At 42.3% G+C, this 19,823-nt stretch overlaps 1 protein-coding gene across 1 annotated transcript in view; it reads left to right on the forward strand.

Moving 5' to 3' along the window:
• GTPBP8 (GTP binding protein 8) overlaps window positions 1-19,823 on the forward strand; it is a 151,811-nt gene that overhangs the window by 36,822 nt on the left and 95,166 nt on the right. The window lies entirely within an intron of this gene.

The following is a 19,823-nucleotide window of genomic DNA, read 5'->3' on the forward strand; positions in this document are numbered from 1 at the left end:
TGCAACCAGTCAGGCCCCTCTCCATGGAATTTTCCAGGTAAGAATACTGGAATGGGTTGCCATTTCCTTCTCCAGGGTATCTTCCCAACCCAGTGATGGAACCCACATCTCTTGGGTCTCCTGCCTGAATAGGCATATTCTTTACCGCTAGAGCCACCTTGGCATTGACGTTAGTCAAGGAAGCAGCAGCAAAAGTATAATAGAGTGGAGCCCTTAGCACATGGGGTTTGCTGTGTGCCATTACCCTGTGCAGTGGTCCTGCTCAGTCATTGGTTAGTGCCATAGTGGGCCCCTTCCATAAATGTCAATGAGTGACGGTTAGTGATCTTGCTAGGCCTTTGGTTGGTGTTGCAGTGACCCCACCCACAAATAATCGTCAATGAGTGACCCTTAGTGAGGGGATTTAGCCAAGGGTCAGTGTGGTCCTCAGGAGTGTGGTCCTCAGGTAGAAAGTGAGGTAAGAGGCGGATCCTGTTCTTCCAGGGGGCACCCTGCTTTGGGCCAGTGGGTGAATTGGGGGAGGGGGCAGGCAGGGAACAGTCTGGGGGTTGTGTCCCCCAGGGGTCCAGAGCCCTCACTACGCCCAGTGGCTGGGCCCAGGCCTCAGGGTGGTGGTGAATCTCTGCCCTGTCTTTCTCTCTGAGATATAAGAGCAGCAGCCATCTGCATGGGCTACATTCTGCAGGATTTGGGCCACTGCTGGGAGTTGGTGATGGACAGGGAGGCCTGGCGTGCTGCGGTTCATGGGGTCGCAAAGAGTCGGACACGACTGAGCGACTGAACTGAACTGACGTTTGGGCGGCCTGAGGAGTCTGAGGGCCAGTTGTATCCTGGGCACCTGGCTCCCTCAGTGACGACCACTGTAAAGGATCTGGGGACCTGGCCCTGAGGCAGCCGCTGGCTGAGAGCTCCCTCTTCAGCACTGGTGGGAAGACCCAGACAGGGTGCTGGACAAACGCTCCAGGGCAGGGGAACCAGCAGGCGCAGGAACCCCCTCCTCTTAGCCAGGCTCTGGACCTCGGAGGTGAAGGCTCAGTCTTGAGACTTTGCCCTTTATTGTCAGAACAGATAGTCATGTTTGTTTGGTGGAGGTTTACAGGAGACTCCTTACCTGACCGTGACTGACCTCCAGAATAAAGGATCTGACACCAAGAAGTTTGAAACTAACTGTGCCCCTCCCTCTCCTTTTCTATAAAAGGGTTTTGCTGAAAGCTTTTGGGGAGTTTGGGATTTTACAGTATGAACCACCATCTCCTTGCATGGCCCTGCAATAAACCTTTCCGTACTCCAAACTCCAACGTTTTGGTATTGTTTGGCCTCACTGTGCATTGGGCACATGAATTTGCATTTCAGTGACAAAACCACGATCACAGAAAATTGAAGGCTGCCTGATTCTCCATCAACCTAATCTTCTGTCAGTGTCCAAAACAAGATGATATTCCAAGCTCTGCTGATCCTCACCTCAATATCTTTCTAATACTTGATTTACTTCAGCTATGCTGTTGCCGGATAGCTCAGTTGGTAAAGAATCCCCCTACAATGCAGGAGACCCCAGTTCAATCCCTGGGTCGGGAAGATCTGCTGGAGAAGGGATAGGTTACCCACTCCAATATTCTTGGGCTTCCCTTGTGGCTCAGCTGGTAAAGAATCCACCTGCAATGTAGGAGACTTGGGTTCGATCCCTGGGTTGGGAAGATCCCCTGGAGAAGGGAAAGACTACCTACTCCAGTATTCTGGCCTGGAGAATTCCATGGACTGTATAGACCTTGGGCGTTGCAAAGAGTTGGACACTACTGAGCGACTTCACTTCACCCTGTTGCCACCTTACTTATGGACCCCGCCACAATGTATTAAGCAGTTAGTGGGTTGTGAAGACAGACCAACAAGTTTCTGATTTTAGATCTGCCCTTTGCTAGCTCTATGATCAGTTCAGTTCAGTCACTCAGTCATCTCCGACTCTCTGCGACCCCATGAATCACAGCACGCCAGGCCTCCCTGTCCATCACCAACTCCCTGAGTTCACCCAAACTCATGTCCATAGAGTCAGTGATGCCATCCAGCCATCTCATTCTCTGTTGTCCCCTTCTCCTCCCTCCCCCAACCTTTCCCAGCATCAGAATCTTTTCCAGTGAGTCAACTCGTCGCATGAGGTGGCCAAAGTATTGCAGTTTCAGCTTTAGCATCAGTCCCTCCAATGAACACCCAGGATTGATCTCCTCTAGAATGGACTGGTTGGATCTCCTTGCAGTACAAGGGACTCTCAAGAGTCTTCTCCAGCACCACAGTTCAAAAGCATCAATTCTTCGGCAATCAGCCTTCTTCATAGTCCAACTCACACATCCATACATGACCACGGGAAAAACCATAGCCTTGACTAGACGGACCTTGGTTGGCATAGTAATGTCTCTGCTTTTTAATATACTATCTAGGTTGGTCATAACTTTCCTTCCAAGGAGTAAGCTCTATGATCTCAGGATAGTTAAACTAACCCCTCCAAATCTTAGTATTCCTGTAGGTAAAATGAAGATAAATAACAAACTTGTAAAGTGCTCACAGTTAAAAAGTGCTTTAGAAGAGTGCCTGACATGCAAACAGTATTTACTCTTAGAAAAATTAATATTATTTTTACTGTTTAAATAGCCTTTCCAAATTGAACCGCTTTGCATGCTCTCTGTACTTATTACTCTGTGTCATTTCCTTGAAACACAATCTCCCTCAGATCTTATTTCATTACCTCTGGGTAATTCTTCCTGAACATCCCATTCTCACTCCATAACTTGATGTAGAGACTCTGTTTATGTGCATACGCCCTGTGTTGGCCTCTGTATTAGCCTCCTATTGCTGCTGTAACAAATGACTACAAAAAAACAACACGGTTACATTTCGGGAGGCCAGAAGTCCAAAATGGATCTCACTGGACTAAAGTTGGCAGGGCTGGATCCTTCTGGAGTCTCTACTGGAGAATTCATTTTCTTTTTTCACCTTCTAGAGGCCACATGCATTCCTTGACTCAGGTCTCCATCCTCCATTTTCAAAGTTGGTAGCATAGCATCTTCCAATCTCCTTTCACCCTTCCACCTGCCTTCATCTTAAAAGGACTCTAGTGATCACATTGAGCCCACCAAAATAACCCAGGATATTCTCTTCATCTCATAATCTTTAACTTAATATCTATGCAATATTTTGCAATGTAAACAAACATATTCTTGGGGCTTAGGATATGGATATCTTGTTGGGGGCATTATTTAGCCTACCATAGACTCACAGAATTTACCTCACTGCATTACATTGTATATTTGTACATCTCCTCCAATGATGTGAGCTTACTGAAGGTAGTTCTTCCATTGTAGCTTATCACAATGCTTAGGTCAGAGTGTGGTGTTTAGTAGGACCTCAGTAAGTTCTTAACAGCTTTATTGAGGTGAAAATTTATATACAGAGAACTGTGCATACTTAGCGTAAACAGTATATACTGGCTTAGGACACTAGATGATGCTTGAGTAGAGTTTTTGAAGGACAAGTAGAACTTTCCCAAGAAGATAAGAGAAGAAGACATTCTTGATAGAGAGATAGTAAACAACATGGTTGGAAGAATCATTAGTCCTTGCTGAATCAGTATTGCTGGAACATGATGCATTCTGAGGAATGAAGCTGGGAGTAGGGTTGTCAGATCACAGACAGAATTTGTTTTAATGTTATTTTATCTGATACGCGTATTTGCTACTCCTGCTTTCTTTTGGTCTCTATTTGCATGGAATATCTTTTTCCTGCCCTCACAGACAGGATTTGGATTTGCCCTGGAGGCAAGTGATTCCCAAGCCTGGCTGATTGTAGTAACCTGGGTAGTCTTTTGGGATTCCCTGGTGGCTCAGAGGTTAAAGCATCTGCCTCCAATGCAGGAGACCTGGGTTCGATCCCTGGGTCGGGAAGATCCCCTGGAGAAGGAAACGGTAACCCACTCCAGTATTCTTGCCTGGAGAATCCCATGGACGGAGAAGCCTGGTAGGCTACAGTCCACAGGGTCGCAAAGAGTCGGACACGACTGAGCAATGGAACGGAACGAACGGGTAGTCTTTTAAAAATAGAAAATGTTCAGGCCCCACTTTGGAAATTCTTATTCATTAGGTCTCAGTAAGATTATAATTTATGCTTTTTAAAAGGTCCTTGTGAAGGTGGTCTGCATTAGGGATCCCTTGTTGAAAGTGCAAAGGAGCCACTAAGTCTTAGGCTTGGCAATTTTGGTCACTTTGCATCAGAGGAGCAGCACTCGGGAAAACAGATTTGAAAATGAGACTAGAGGAAGGAACATAATAATGTGATCTATTACAAAACCTGAAGCAAAACATGATTAAGGCCAGAATTCAAACACTGGGACTGAGATGGACAGGATGATTTGTTTAGATATCTAGTATTTAGGTATTTAAACATCTAGTATGACTTCCAAACTGCTTGAGTTTGAGATGTGGCACCCAAAAGAACCATTTTAGGTAGGTGGCAGGAATCATGAGATAAATTGTGATGTACTGAGTTTGAGATTGCCCACTGGACTGCACACAGGGTATGTCCAATTCACCAGTTAAATAAATGGGACTGTAGCTCAAAGGGTAATTTCTAAGGGAGGGAGTAGAGATAGTGAATATAGGATAACATTTTTTAGAAGCTTAGACGGGAAGACGGAGTCTATGCAATAAAAGAGAGATGCAGGATCAAGCAGTGTACTCAGTTCAGTCTCTCGGTCGTGTCCGACACTTTGTGATCCCATGGACTGCAGCATGCCAGGCTTCCCTGTCCTTCACCAACTCCCGAAGCTTGCTCAGATTCATGTCCGTCAATTTGGTGATGCTATCGAACCATCTTATCCTCTGTCGTCCCCTTCTCCCACCTTCAATCTTTCCAGCATCAGGATCTTTTCAAATGAGTCAGTTCTTCACATCAGGTGCCAAAGTATTGGAGCTTCAGCTTCAGCAACAGTCCTTCCAGTGAATATTCAGGGTTCATTTCCTTTATTCAGGGTTCATTTCCTTTAGGATTGAATTGCTGGATCTCCTTGCAGTCCAAGGGACTCTCAAGAGTCTTCTACAATACCACAGGTCAAAAGCATCAATTCTTCAGCACTCAGCTTTCTTTATAGCCCAACTCATACATCCATACATGATTACTGGAAAAATCATAGCTTTGACTAGACAGACCTTTGTTGGCAAAGTAATGTCTCTGCTTTTTAATATGCTGTCTAGGTTGGTCCCAGTTTTTCTTCCAAGGAGTAAGCATCTTTTAATTTCATGGCTGCAGGCACCATCTGCAGTGATTTTGGAGCCCCCCCAAAAAATAAAGTCTCTCACTGTTTCCATTGTTTCCCCATCTATTTGCCATGAAGTGATAGGACTGGACGCCTTAATCTTAGTTTTCTGAATGTTGAGTTTTAAACCAACTTTTTCATTTCTTCAAGAGGCTCTTTAGTTCTTCTTCACTTTCTGCCATAAGGGTGGTGTCATCTGCATACCTGAGGTTATTGATATTTCTCCCAGCAATCTTGATTCCAGCTGGTGCTTCATCCAGCCCAGCATTTCTCATGATGTTCTCTGCATATAAGTTAAATAAGCAGGGTGACAATATACAGCCTTGACATACTCCTTTCCTGATTTGGAACCAGTCTGTTGTTCCATGTCCAGTTCTAACTGTTCCTTCTTGACCTGCATACAGATTTCTCAGGAGGCAGGTCAGGCAGTCTCGTATTCCCATCTCTTTCAGAATTTTCCACAGTTTGTTGTGATCTACACAGTCAAAGGCTTTGGCATAGTCAATAAAACAGAAGTATGCTTTTCTGGAAAAAAATAGATTATTTTCTGGAACTCTCTTGGTTTTTTTGATGATCCAATGGATGTTGGCAATTTGATTTCTGGTTCCTCTGCCTTTTCTAAATCCAGCTTGAACATCTGGAAGTTCACGGTTCATGTACTGTTGAAGCCTGGCTTGGAGAATTTTGAGCATTACTTTGCTAGTGTGTGAGATGAATGCAACTATGCAGTAGTTTGAACATTCTTTGGCATTGCCTTTCTTGGGGATTGGAATGAAAACACCTTTTCCAGTCCTGTGGCCACCGCTGAGTTTTCCAGATTTGCTAGCATATTAAGTGCAGCACTTTCACAGCATCATCTTTCAGGATTTGAGACAGCTCAACTGGAATTCCATCACCTCCACTAGCTTTGTTCATAGTGATGCTTCCTAAGGCCCACTTGACTTCACATTCCAGGATGTCTGGCTCTAGGTGGGTGATCCCACCATCATGGTTATCTGGGTCATGAAGAACTTTTTGGATAGTTCTGTGTATTCTTGCCACCTCTTCTTAATATCTTCTGCTTCTATTAGGTCTATACCATTTCTGTCCTTTATGTGTCCATCTTTGTGTGAAATGTTCCCTTGGTATCTTGAATTTTCTTGAAGAGATCTCTAGTCTTTTCCATTCTATTGTTTTCTCTATTTCTTTGCATTGATCATTGAGGAAGGTTTTCTTATCTCTCCTTGCTATTCTTTGAAACTCTGCATTCAAATTCAAACTCTGCATAGCTTTCCTTTTCTCCTTTGTCTTTCACTTCTCTTCTTTTTTCAGTTATTTGTAAGGCCTTCTCAGACAACCATTTTGCCTTTTTGCATTTCTTTTTCTTGGGGATGGTCTTGATCACTGCCTCCTGTACAATGTCATGAACCTCCATCCATAGTTCTTCAGGCACTCTGTCTATCAGATCTAATCCCTTGAATCGAATTGTCACTTCTACTGTATAATCGTAAGGGATTTGATTTAGGTCATACCTGAATGGTCTAGTGGTTTTCCCTACTTTCTTCAATTTAAGCCTGAATTTGGCAATAAGGAATTCATGATCTGAGCCACAGTCAGCTTCCAGTTTTGTTTTTGCTGACTGTAAAGAGCTTCTCCATCTTTGGCTGCAAAGAATATAATCAATCTGATTTCAATATTGACCATCTGTGTAGAGTCTTCTCTTGTGTTGTTTGAAGAGGGTGTTTGCTACGACCAGTGTGTTACTTGACAAAACTCTGTTAACTTTTTCCCTACTTCATTTTGTACTCCTAGGGCCAAATTTGCCTGTTAGTCCAGGTATCTCTTGACTTCCTACTTTTGCATTCCAGTCCTCTATGATGAAAAGGAAATCTTTTTTGGGTGATAGTTCTAGAAGGTCTTGTATGTTTTCCTATAACTGTTCAACTTTAGCTTCTTCAGCATTACTGGTTCGGGCATTGCCTTGGATTACTGTAATATTGAACGGTTTGCCTTGGAAACGAACAGAAATCATTCTGTCATTTTTGAGATTGCATCCAAGTACTGTATTTCGGACTCTTTTGTTGACTATAAGGGCTACTCCTTTTCTTCTAAGGGATTCTTGCCCACAGTAGTAAATATAATAGTCATCTGAGTTAAATTTGCCATTTCCAGTCCATCTTAGTTCACTGATTCCTAAAATCGATGTTCACTCTTGCCATCTCCTGTTTGACCACTTCCAATTTACCTTGATTCATGGACCTAACATTCCAGGTTCCTATACAATATTGTTCTTTACAGCATCAGACTTTACTTCCATCACCAGTCACATCAACAACTGGGCATCGTTTTTGCTTTAGGTCTGTCTCTTCATTCTTTCTGGAGTTATTTCTCCACTTTTCTCCAGTAGCATGTTGGGCACCTACCGACTGGGGAGTTCATCTTTCAGTGTCATATCTTTTTGCCTTTTCATACTGTTCATGGGGTTCTCAAGGTGAGAATACACAAGTAGTGTATTGTTTTATTCTGATTTTAAGGATAGTGTATCAGTCAGGGTCCCACCAGTCCAAAAAAAAAACAATAGGAAAGAAATTGGCTGTAGGGATTGGATAGTCAAATCTAAAACCCATAGGGCAGGCCATAACTAAGGGCAGACTAGAAACTCAGGCAGGAGCTGAAGCTGCAGTTTACAGATGGGATTTCTTCTCTTTTTTGTCCTCAGGGAAACAGTTCTGTTCTCAAGGCCTTTTAAACTGATGGGATCAGGTTTATCCAGATTACCCAGGATAATCTCCTTTACAAAAAGTCAACTGATTGCAGCTGATAATCACATAAACAGAATACCTTCACTGCAGCACCCAATCTAGTGTGATTGAATAACTGGGTACTCTAGCCTAGCCAAGTTGACACATAAAATTGACCATCACAGACAGGAAATGACCTCATCACCTGAATAGGCTAAGGGAAATGGGGCCAAAAGAGTGAGAGAAGCTGGACCTACTAAAGGGAAGAAGGGGAGAGAACTGATGAAGGAAGATCCATTAAGTATTCATTCAACAGTTTTTGAGCATCAGCTATTTGCCAGACACCACACTAGGTCCCAGAGGAGACAAGCAAGGGTGGGATCAAGTGCTCAGGTAGAGGGGTTGTCTTAAATATCAAGAAATCTTGATTCTCTGAGCCAGGAAGAAAAGATAGCTTTTCAGTTCAGTTCAGTCACTCAGTCGTGTCCAACTCTCCGTGACCCCATGAATCACAGCACGCCAGGCCTCCCTGTCCATCACCAACTCCCGGAGTTCACTCAAACTCATGTCCATAGAGTCGGTTATGCCATCCAGCCATCTCATTCTCTGTCGTCCCCATCTCCTCCCACCTCCAATCCCTCCTAGCATCAGACTCTTTTCCAGTGAGTCAACTCATCGCATGACGTGGTCAAAGTATTGCAGTTTCAGCTTTAGCATCAGTCCTTCCAATGAACACCCAGGATTGATCTCCTCTAGAATGGACTGGTTGGATCTCCTTGCAGTCCAAGGGACTCTCAAGAGTCTTCTCCAGCACCACAGTTCAAAAGCATCAATTCTTCGGCGATCAGCTTTCTTCACAGTCCAACTCTCACATCCATACATGACCACGGGAAAAACCATAGCCTTGACTAGATGGACCTTGTTTGGCAAAGTAATGTCTCTGCTTTTTAATATGCTATCTAGGTTGGTCGTAACTTTCCTTCTAAGGAGTAAGCGTCTTTTAATTTCCTGGCTGCAATCAGCATCTGCAGTGATTTTGGAGCTCAAAAAAATAAAGTCTGACACTGTTTCCACTGTTTCCCCATCTATTTCCCATGAAGTGATGGGACCAGATGCCATGATCTTCATTTTCTGAATGTTGAGCTTGAAGCCAGACTTTTCACTCTCCTCTTTCACTTTCATCAAGAGGCTTTTGAGTTCCTCTTCACTTTCTGCCATAAGGGTGGTGTCATCTGCATATCTGAGGTTATTGATATTTCTCCCAGCAATCTTGATTCCAGCTGGTGCTTCTTCCAGCCCAGCATTCCTCATGATGTACTCTGCATATAAGTTAAATAAGCAGGGTGACAATATACAACCTTGATGTACTCCTTGTCCTATTTGGAACCAGTCTGTTATTCCATGACCAGTTCTAACTGTGGCTTTCTGACCTGCATACAGGTTTCTCAAGAGGCAGGTCAGGTGGTCTGGTATTCCCATCTCTTTCAGAATGTTCCACAGTTTATTGTGATCCACACAGTCAAAGGCTTTGACGTAGTCAGTGAAGCAGAAATAGATGTTTTTCTGAAACTCTTGCTTTCTCCATGATCCAGCGGATGTTGGCAATTTGATCTCTGGTTCCTCTGCCTTTTCTAAAACCTGCTTGAACATCTGGAAGCTCACGGTTCACATATTGCTGAAGCCTGCCTTGCAGAATTTTGAGCATGACTTTACTAGCGTGTGAGATGAGTGCAATTGTGCGGTAGTTTGAGCATTCTTTGGCATTGCCTTTCTTGGGGATTGGAATGAAAACTGACCTTTTCCAGTCCTGTGGCCACTGCTGAGTTTTCCAAATTTGCTGGCATATTGAGTGCAGCACTTTCACAGCATCATCTTTCAGGATTTGAAATAGCTCAATTGGAATTCCATCACTTCCACTAGCTTTGTTCGTAGTGATGCACTCTAAGGCCCACTTGACTTCACATTCCAAGATGTCTGGCTCCAGGTGAGTGATCACGCCATCGTGATTATCTTCATCGTGAAGATCTTTTTTGTACAGTTCTTCTGTGTATTCTTGCCACCTCTTCTTAATATCTTCTGCTTCTGTTAGGTCCATACCATTTCTGTCCTTTTTCGAGCTCGTCTTTGCATGAAATGTTCCCTTGATATCTATAATTTTCTTGAAAAGATCTCTTGTTTTTCCTATTCTGTTGTTTTCCTCTATTTCTTTGCATTGATCACTGAGGAAGGCTTTCTTATCTCTCCTTGCTATTCTTTGGAACTCTGCATTCAGATGCTTATATCTTTCCTTTTCTCCTTTGCTTTTCACTTCTCTTCTTTTCACAGCTATTTGTAAGGCCTCCTCAGACAGCCATTTTGCTTTTTTGCATTTCTTTTCCATGGGGATGGTCTTGGTCCCTGTCTCCTGTACAATGTCACGAACCTCCGTCCAGAGTTCATCAGGCACTCTATCTATCAGATCTAGACCCTTAAATCTATTTCTTACTCCCACTGTATAATCATAAGGGATTTGATTATAATAAGGGTCATACCTGAATGGTCTAGTGGTTTTCTCTACTTTCTTCAATTTAAGTCTGAATTTGGCAATAAGGAGTTCATGATCTGAGCCACAGTCAGCTCCTGGTCTTGTTTTTGCTGACTGTATAGAGCTTCTCCATCTTTGGCTGCAAAGAATATAATCAATCTGATTTTGGTGTTGACCATCTGGTGATGTCCATGTGTAGAGTATGCTTTAGACATGGTATTTTTGAGTTTTGGCAGGAAGATCCCTGGAGGAGGGCACGGCAATCCACTCCAGTATTCTAGCCTGGAGAATCCCCATGGACAGAAAAGCCTGAAGAGCTACAGTCCATAGGGTCACAAAGAGTCCGACATGACTGAAGCAACTTAGCATGCAACAGAAAGATGAGGGAGCCCCAGAATGAGAGCTCCTATGGTGTCAGTGAAGAAGAATTTGCAATCATTACCTAGAGGGAGGGCAGGGAGATGGATTCTGGATGAGCAGTGGATATTTAAAATTGGAGCTTCCTTGAAATGGGGGATGGGCTCTGTATATTAGAGAGAGGCATGAGCTCTGTATATTAGGTAGGAAGTAAGTATTTGGGGCCATGCTTTTAAAATTTTGAGTTTGCAAAGAAAGACTGCCACAGACACACACTACATTGAAATAGATAGAAACTTGTTCATCTCAATAGCAATTCAAGAAATACAGGTTAAAATAATTTCAAGGTATTGCCAAATAGATAAGAGTAAAATGCGTTGTGTCCCATTGTGTCCCTCTGGGACTTCAGAAGAAAAAAATCTTAGATAAGTTATCCTTTTTTGTTATAATCATGAAAATGAAAAATGATATATTCACACAAGTCAGTGGTTTTCTACTATTTTAGCAGTGGAGTTTTTTCCTCACAAAAATTTTGACATAAAAATCACATGTATAAAACAATAAAAGCAGAATTGCAGTGGTTTGGGATGCAAGGGAGAACTCAGCACCCTCCCATAAAGTCCTCCTGCCCAGACTTCTAGAAGTACCTCATAAGATACTTTCTAGGAACAGTTTGGATTCTACTGTTGTAAATAAAATATGTATTAATGTTAGCAAATTTTTATGATACATTAAAATATTTTAAAACAGTTTAGAAAACTATATACAACGTGATTTCATGAAAAAATATACATCCACATTGAGAAAGAGGTCTGGAAGGATCTAATCAAGGTGTTAACAATGATTATCTTCTCAGCAGTAAGATGGATTTTTTTTCATCTTTGAGCTTATTTGTATTTTTTAGTTAAAGGAAATAAATATGTGTTGCTATTGTAATGAGAAAAAATTATTTTTAATGCTAAATAGAGTGTATCAAACTCTTAGGGTATGTGTGCACATGTGTGTGTGTGTGCATATGCCAGTATATTCAGACACATACTTTTTGGCCCATCCAGCTATGGTTTCTCAGCTCCAATCCCATGCATTGCTGTGGGATGCTGGGGCTGGGATTCTGCAAGACCACATGGTCTTTACCAGCTGGTAGTTATAATGATAATTGACCGCTAGAGGGAGATTGGAAGGCAGGAAGGGGAGAGAAGGGACTTGTTCCTTCCTGTCTTCTTATTCCTGACAATGTTGCCCAGCAGCAGCTCTTCATCCCCAATAAGGGCCGTTGCTTCTAGTCCCTGACTCATTTTTACACACTTGCAGAATTGACACTTCAGAGGTACTAGCAGCACCTGGATGATGCTCTCTTGTCAAAGATCTGGGTCCCAATTCTGCAGATCCCTTCCTCCAAAAGTCTAAATTCTGGTAACCCCAAACTGGTAATCCCCTTTTCACTCCAGCTCCAGGGGTTGTAACTGCTTTCAGCAGTTATCTCTGTGTTACCTCAGTATTACACTTGTGCTTTTCAGTTCTTAAACATTTAACCAATTCATTATATTCTCTCTGGGGAATAGTATGATTCTGTTTTATTAGCAGGATTCTTGGAACAAGAAGTGGTCCTAGGAAACAGCCCCTCAAAAATGGGATTCTGAGGTTGATTTGAGCATGCCCTTAGCTTTGAACAAGACAGTGGTCTCTTTACCAAGAGGAAATAGGGTTTGAGTATCTATGATATGTTCTGACATCATGCTTAATACCTGTGGTTGATTGTGATGAAATGCCTTCTGTGGCCCTAAGGGGACCAGATGACTGTTAGGGTAGCAAAGATGCTTCTATAAGAAATGACAGCCTCAGATCATTAACTCTCAGCTCAAGTCACAGAGAATCAGGGAGTTTCCCGTTAATGTTAACACTGAATTAAACCAAATGTATTGATATGGGTCATTATATCAGTTACTAAAGCTCTTACAGTTAGAAGTGTGTCTAATGATTTTTTGGGTTGCCAGAAACTTGAACTCAACTATAGCCTATGCTCCATGAAGATAGAATGCCAGATTTTTCCTGACACAATGTAGAAGAAGGAATCCAAAGACCCAGAGAGACTGGAACGGTGGAGCAGATACATAATCATCAACTTGCACATCCGCCCACCCTCAGCCACGTCCTCTGAGAGGCCACTCCCTCCACTGAGGCACTGAGAAAGGCATTAATGACAGGCTGTCAGTGTCCTCACAAAGTTCTCTGATGACTGTCTTCTGTAGGCTGTGGTGATGGTCAAAGATACCACAATTGAAACTGGCTCCCTAATTTCAGTGAAGATGATGGGATCCCAGAAAGACAAAGGCCAAGCGGCAACAATTAACTATAAGAGACAAGGTGAGGGCATTTACTATAATGGGCCACCGCCGCCAAGTGACCTCAGTCATGTCCGACTCTGTGCGACCCCATAGATGGCAGCTGACCAGGCTCTGCCATCCCTGGGATTCTCCAGGCAAGAACACTGGAGTGGGTTGCTATTTCCTTCTCCAGTGTGTGAAAGTGAAAAGTGAAAGTGAAGTCGCTCAGTCGTGTCCGACTAGTAGTGACACCATGGACTGCAGCCTACCAGGCTCTTCTGTCCATGCGATTTTCTAGGCAAGAGTACTGGAGTGGCTTGCCATTGCCTTCTCCGACTATAATGGGCAATAGAGACAAAATGTTAACCAAATTGTTTTGACTAGCAGGAACCTTTAGTAGTAGCTAACTGATCATGGTATCTATAGGAATTTAACAGATTGCAGCCTATTAAAATATTACTTCATTCAGAGAAGAATAAATATCATATGACATTCCTTACATATGGAATCTAAAAAGAAATGATACAAATGAATTTACTTACGAAAGAGAAACAGACTCACAGACTTAGAGAATGGACTTGTTGTGGGGGAGAAGGATGGGGGAAGGGATAGTTTAGAGTTTTGGCTAGACATGTACACCCTGCTATATTTAAAACAGATAACCAACAAGAACCTACTGTATAGCACAGGGAACTCTGCTCAATGTTATGTGGCAGTCTGGATGGGACAGAGTTTGAGGGAGAACAGATACATGTATATGTAACGCTGTCTCTTTGCTGTTCACCTGAAACTGTCATGACATTGTTAATCAGCTGTGCTGCTGCTGCTAAGTCGCTTCAGTTGTGTCCGACTCTGTGCGACCCCATAGACGGTAGCCCACCAGGCTCCTCCATCTCTGGGATTCTCCAGACAAGAACACTGGAGTGGGTTGCCATTTCCAGTTAATCAGCTATACCCCAATACAAAATAAAAAGTCAAAAAAATATAGTACTTCATTTATGTCACAGTGGCCAGAAACCTAATTTGAGCACCCAAATGGAGAGGAGACATGACTCCTTACTCAGTTTCCAGACTTAAACAAATTCAACACCATACAATCTCTTGATAAAGAAGGAAGCTGGTACAAAGATGTTCCTGAGAGTCATTTACAGTGACAAAACTTTAGAAAGATATAATCATCATGTATCAATTATCTGTTGATGGTTAGCAGTCAATATATTCATGATTCAATCATTTTATTGCTTACAGTTCCATGGGGTCAGGAGTTTTGACAGGGCTCTGAAGGGATGTCTTGTCTATCATCCACATAGTGTTGGCTGGGGGCTTTACTAGGACTCCAAAGGCCTCACAAGTCTGGCACTCCCGTTGGCATGGCTAACATGGCTGAGGGTGAGCTGGGATGGCTGGGTCTCCCTTTTTCCATGGTATTAGCAGGGCTCACAATATGTCTGGGTCCTTGTTTCTCCTCCATGTGGTTTCTCGATCCACAGGGCATCTCATCCTCTAGGACCCATCTCCCTGTATAGAGTCTCTCTAAAGGATAACCTGAACTTCTTTTTTTTTTTTTTTTGATTATGATTTATTAAAGTTTATTTAATTTAATTTCTAAAAGTAGAAGGATATAGTTAGACCTGAAAAGCACCATGAACCAATTCAACATAATTAAGATTTATATAATTTGGACACAACAGTAGGATACAAATTATATTTGACTTCCAATAGCCTGTAAACTAGGAGACACTGGAACATACGTGCTAAGTCACTTCAGTTGTATCTGACTCTTTGTGACCCCATGGACTGTAGCCTACCAGGCTCTTCTATCCATGGGATTCTCCAGGCAAGAGTACTGAAGTGGATTGCCATTTTCTTCTCCAACTGGAACATATCTTGGTACATAAAACAAGGCACAGAAATTTCATGGTCTAAAGTTTTTGAAATCATAGTCTATTCTCTTATCAATGTGGAATTGTCTTAGAACAAATATCAAAAGATGTTTTCAAGTGCAGTGTGACATTTACCAAGAGAGATCCTTGACTTAGCCATTGAAAACCTCAATAAAGTTAGAAGACAGAAAAAAAATGTTTTTTAAAATAAATTCTGCTACTGCTAAGTCACTTCAGTCGTGTCCGACTCTTTGCGACCCCACAGATGGTAACCCACCAGGCTCCGCCATCTCTGGGATTCTCCAGGCAAGAGCACTGGAGTGGGCTGCCATTTCCTTCTCCATGAACTTCTTTACATGCAGCTGGATCCATGAGGAGCAGAAGTAGATGCTGTCAGGCCTCTTAGAGTCAGAAGTCCCCAGATGCCACTTCCATCACACTTTGTTGGTCAAAACAAGTCAGAAGGGCAGCGTAAATTCAAGGAATGGGGAAACAGACACCAGCTTTTGTTAGAAAAAGCAGTTAAGGCATATTTCAAAGAGCTGTGGACCCAGAGAGACCCAATTCAGTCACTGGGTTCATTTTCAACAACTTAGTACATTTAATTAAACATTTCTCTTAAGAAATTAAGGTACATCCATACAGTGAGAAATGCAGTAGGCAAAATTGCTGTAAGAAAAAGACTCACAAATATATAATAGTCCAAACACAACAGACGTTTATTCTCACCCATATTGTATTCAACACATGCTTATTCAAAATTGTAGTCTCCCTCCATCCTTTGACTTTGAATTCCCCTCAGGCCTTATCATCTTCTGCATCTAGCTGTAAGAAGAGATAACATAAAGGAGACACACTTGCCTTTTAAAAGCATTGGCCCAGGAATAGCACACATTACATTCATTCCTATTCTTTTCAGTTCAGTTCAGTTGCTCAGTCATGCCTGACTCTTAGGGACCCCACAGACTGCAGCTCGCCAGGCTGAATTCACTGTTCTTACTAACTCCTGGAACTTGCTCAAACTCATGTCCATTGAGTCAGTGATGCCATCCAGTCATCTCATCCTCTGTTGTCCCCTTGGGTAGATGGCATCACCAACTATACCTAAGTGCAAAGAAGCCTGGAAATGTAGCCTAGCTGCACGCTCAAGGAGAAGGAAATAGATTTTGATGAACAGCTAGGAGAATCTGCCACAATCACTTTTTAAGGATAGGCAATGACCCAGGGAAATGCTTACATGTTAAATGAATGAAAGAGATGATAAAACTTTGTATACAATATGACTCCGAGTCAGGGAAGGGGCAAAGGGAAATGTATATCTGGAGTGAAAATGATGCCAAGATAATAATTTTTATTTCTGGTTGGTGAAAGTACAAGTTTTCTATTCTTTTTATTTTCAGAATTATGTTCAGTTAACACAAATCTTTTCCATAACATGATAATATGTTTAAATGTTAAAGTATCTAAATTATAAATTCAAACCACTCTTTTAGCATCATGACTGACAATCAAGCTCATATAAATGTAGAGAAAAAAATGCCCATTGATAGATAGCATTATATTTTCCACTCTGTTTTCTGAAGTATTTAGGGGCCAGCATGCAATTTCAACACAGATAATTCCTAATTTAGAAAAGTCATAATTAGCCTCCAATAAAAAATAAATAAAAAGAAAAAAAAAAAAAAGAACACAGCAGTCTCCAAAAAAAAAAGAAAGAAAAGTCATTCCTAAGTCCATCCTTTGAAACTGAATGTATTCTCCCATACAGTGAAGGTAAAGCATGATGATTAGGACCGAGAGTCAGCCCACCAAAGGCAGTTTCCTCCAACCAATCATGACATCCCAGTCATTGGTTCTCTAGAGGACAATTCTGGATTCCAGGATTGTTACAGAAAAGTGCATTCCACCATCAAGATCAAAATAGGAGGAACACACCTTCCCTCAGCTTGGGTTACCCTCACCCCCAACAAGCTCTGGCAGCCAGAGTCGGAGCTTGTACCCTTCCCTGTCCCTAGAAACATTTTCTGCACCAGGTGGGAAGTGGGAGCTGGGATCTGTCAGCAGTGGCGCCCCTGGCATGATGGGAGCCAGAAAGTGGAGGAAAAGCAGGGCTCCAGGCGTCGGCAAAGGTGCCCATACGGCATGATCACATGAGACCCAGGATTCTGAGGGAGACATGATGTCAGATTAGGATGATGGGGGAAATGCGACAGACTTCTAGGGTGGGGAGGAGATGCTTTCACCGTTCACTTTCCCTTTCATAGATGAGTGATCTTGAATACTTTAGTTCTGCATCCCAGGTCATCTTCATCCCAGTTCCTTCATTGTCCTCATCTCCCGTAACCTTCACATCCACTTCACCTCAGTCACATGCTCTCAAGTCATATCCCAAATCTTGCTGCCATCCAGAATTATTCCATATCCAATGTCACAAATTCAGACATTTCTTTCTGATGATAATGTCTTATCTTTTCAACCTTCTCACTCAAGTCACTCCTTACAAATCTGATCTTAAGCCTCACTGGATCACCAGTCCCTAATCTCTTAATGTCTTCTTCTCTCACCCTTCCACCTCCACCCTTCTTTATATATAGCTTAGATACTCCCAGCCCATTGCACACCAGTGTTATCAATCCCCTCTCCCTGTTACACTTCCATCACATTTGCCTGGCCAATGTCCAACCCTTTATTAGTTCTGTTCTCTGAATTTTCTGTGATTATGGAGAAGAAACACTAAAGTTCTCAGGTAAGAGCTCTCTCAGTAATGTCAAACCTACAATTTTACTTGTCCCTCCAACCATCCTATCTTCCATTCTTCCAGTTACAATGGATAAGGTGATCCTCTTCTCACCCAAGGTGAATCCCTTCATTGTCTGTCTCCATCCAGTAAAAGCTTTTTCAGAAAAAGGATCATGTGTGCTTGTTAACTGCTGCCTTCCAGGACTTGGCAGTTCAGTTCAGTTCAGTCGCTCAGTCGTGACCGACTCTTTGCGACCCCATGAATCACAGCACGCCAGGCCTCCCTGTCCATCACCAACTCCCGGAGTTCACTCAAACTCATGTCCATCGAGTCAGTGATGCCATCCACCCATCTCATTCTCTGTCGTCCCCGTCTCCTCTCACCCCCAATCCCTCCTAGCATCAGACTCTTTTCCAGTGAGTGAACTCGTCGCATGAAGTTGCCAAAGTATTGCAGTTTCAGCTTCAGCATCAGACCCTCCAATGAATACCCAGGATTGATCTCCTTTAGAATGGACTGGTTGGATCTCCTTGCAGTCCAAGGGACTCTCAAGAGTCTTCTCCAGCACCACAGTTCAAAAGCATCAATGCTTCGGCGATCAGCTTTCTTCACAGTCCAACTCACATCCATACATGACCACGGGAAAAACCATAGCCTTGACTAGACGGACCTTGGTTGGCAAAGTAATGTCTCTGCTTTTTAATATGCTATCAAGGTTGGTCATAACTTTCCTTCCAAGGAGTAAGCGTCTTTTAATTTCATGACTGCAATCAGCATCCGCAGTGATTTTGGAGCCCCAAAAAATAAAGTCTGACACTGTTTCCACTGTTTCCCCATCTATTTCCCATGAAGTGATGGGACCAGATGCCATGATCTTTGTTTTCTGAATGTTGAGCTTCAAGACAACCTTTTCACTCTCCTCTTTCACTTTCATCAAGAGGCCTTTGAGTTCCTCTTCACTTTCTGCCATAAGGGTGGTGTCATCTGCATATCTGAGGTTATTGATATTTCTCCTGGCAATCTTGATTCCAGCTTGTGCTTCTTCCAGACTTGGCAGAGGTAGGCATAAAAACAAGTGCACAGTATTTATCAAATGAATAGCTTTGATGAATTAAGGAAAAGGTAGGGACAGAGGGAAGAAAATAAAACAATTATTCCTCCTCTCTTATTTTACTGTTTTTGGTTAGAAGAGAGAATAGTATTCTGAGGAAGAGAGCAGAATTTTCTCTTACATAAAGGACAGAGGTTGATCAAGAATTGACAGTATCTGAACTGTTAATAATTCTTACATTGTAAAAGTCACCTGAATGGCACGTATTAGCTTTGTATAATTTATTTCCCTGAGAAAAATTCTTCCTTTAAATTTCTGTCATCTAGAGTAATTTTAAGTACAAATTCTATTCACCCTTTAATTCCTAGTTCAGAGGCCCCTTGTTTCTCCTCCCCGCAGAGCTGGAACTTACCTCTTCCATTTCTGAACTTCCATCTTCCGTTCTCTCTGCCTCCCTCTCTTATGATACTGACTGAAGGCTGTCTGCTTTGATCTTGAGACGTTTGTCATGAGTTCTCTAAGCAACTTCATGCAGGGATTGTATATCCTTCCTCCTGCTGGCACATGGATTCTCAGTAAATAATGTAGAATAAATACTAAATGGATTGAGTAATGAACAAAAAGCCTTTCAATAAGAACCAAGTACTAGCCTGGCATTAAGAATTTCTCAATTCAAGAAACATGATAGCTCTAGACGTCACTGGAACACATTCGAAAGGCCATGCATACATATTCATATTGTGTTAATGAGCCATACTATAGTCTCCAAAAATTTTCCTTGATTATAAAAGGCATCCTAGCACAGGTTTTAATTGAAAAAGCATGCTTCTACCTGATCATACTTTTTGGAAATGTTGGCATTTTTAGGTCTGTAAAAAGAAAGCATATTTTCTTTTAAAAAGTACTTCACGCATAAGTCTTAAGGAGA

Source organism: Moschus berezovskii, chromosome 1 (genome assembly GCF_049115385.1).
Source record: "Moschus berezovskii isolate FMDL1 chromosome 1, NW_MosBer_1.0, whole genome shotgun sequence".
NCBI lineage: Eukaryota > Metazoa > Chordata > Mammalia > Artiodactyla > Moschidae > Moschus > Moschus berezovskii.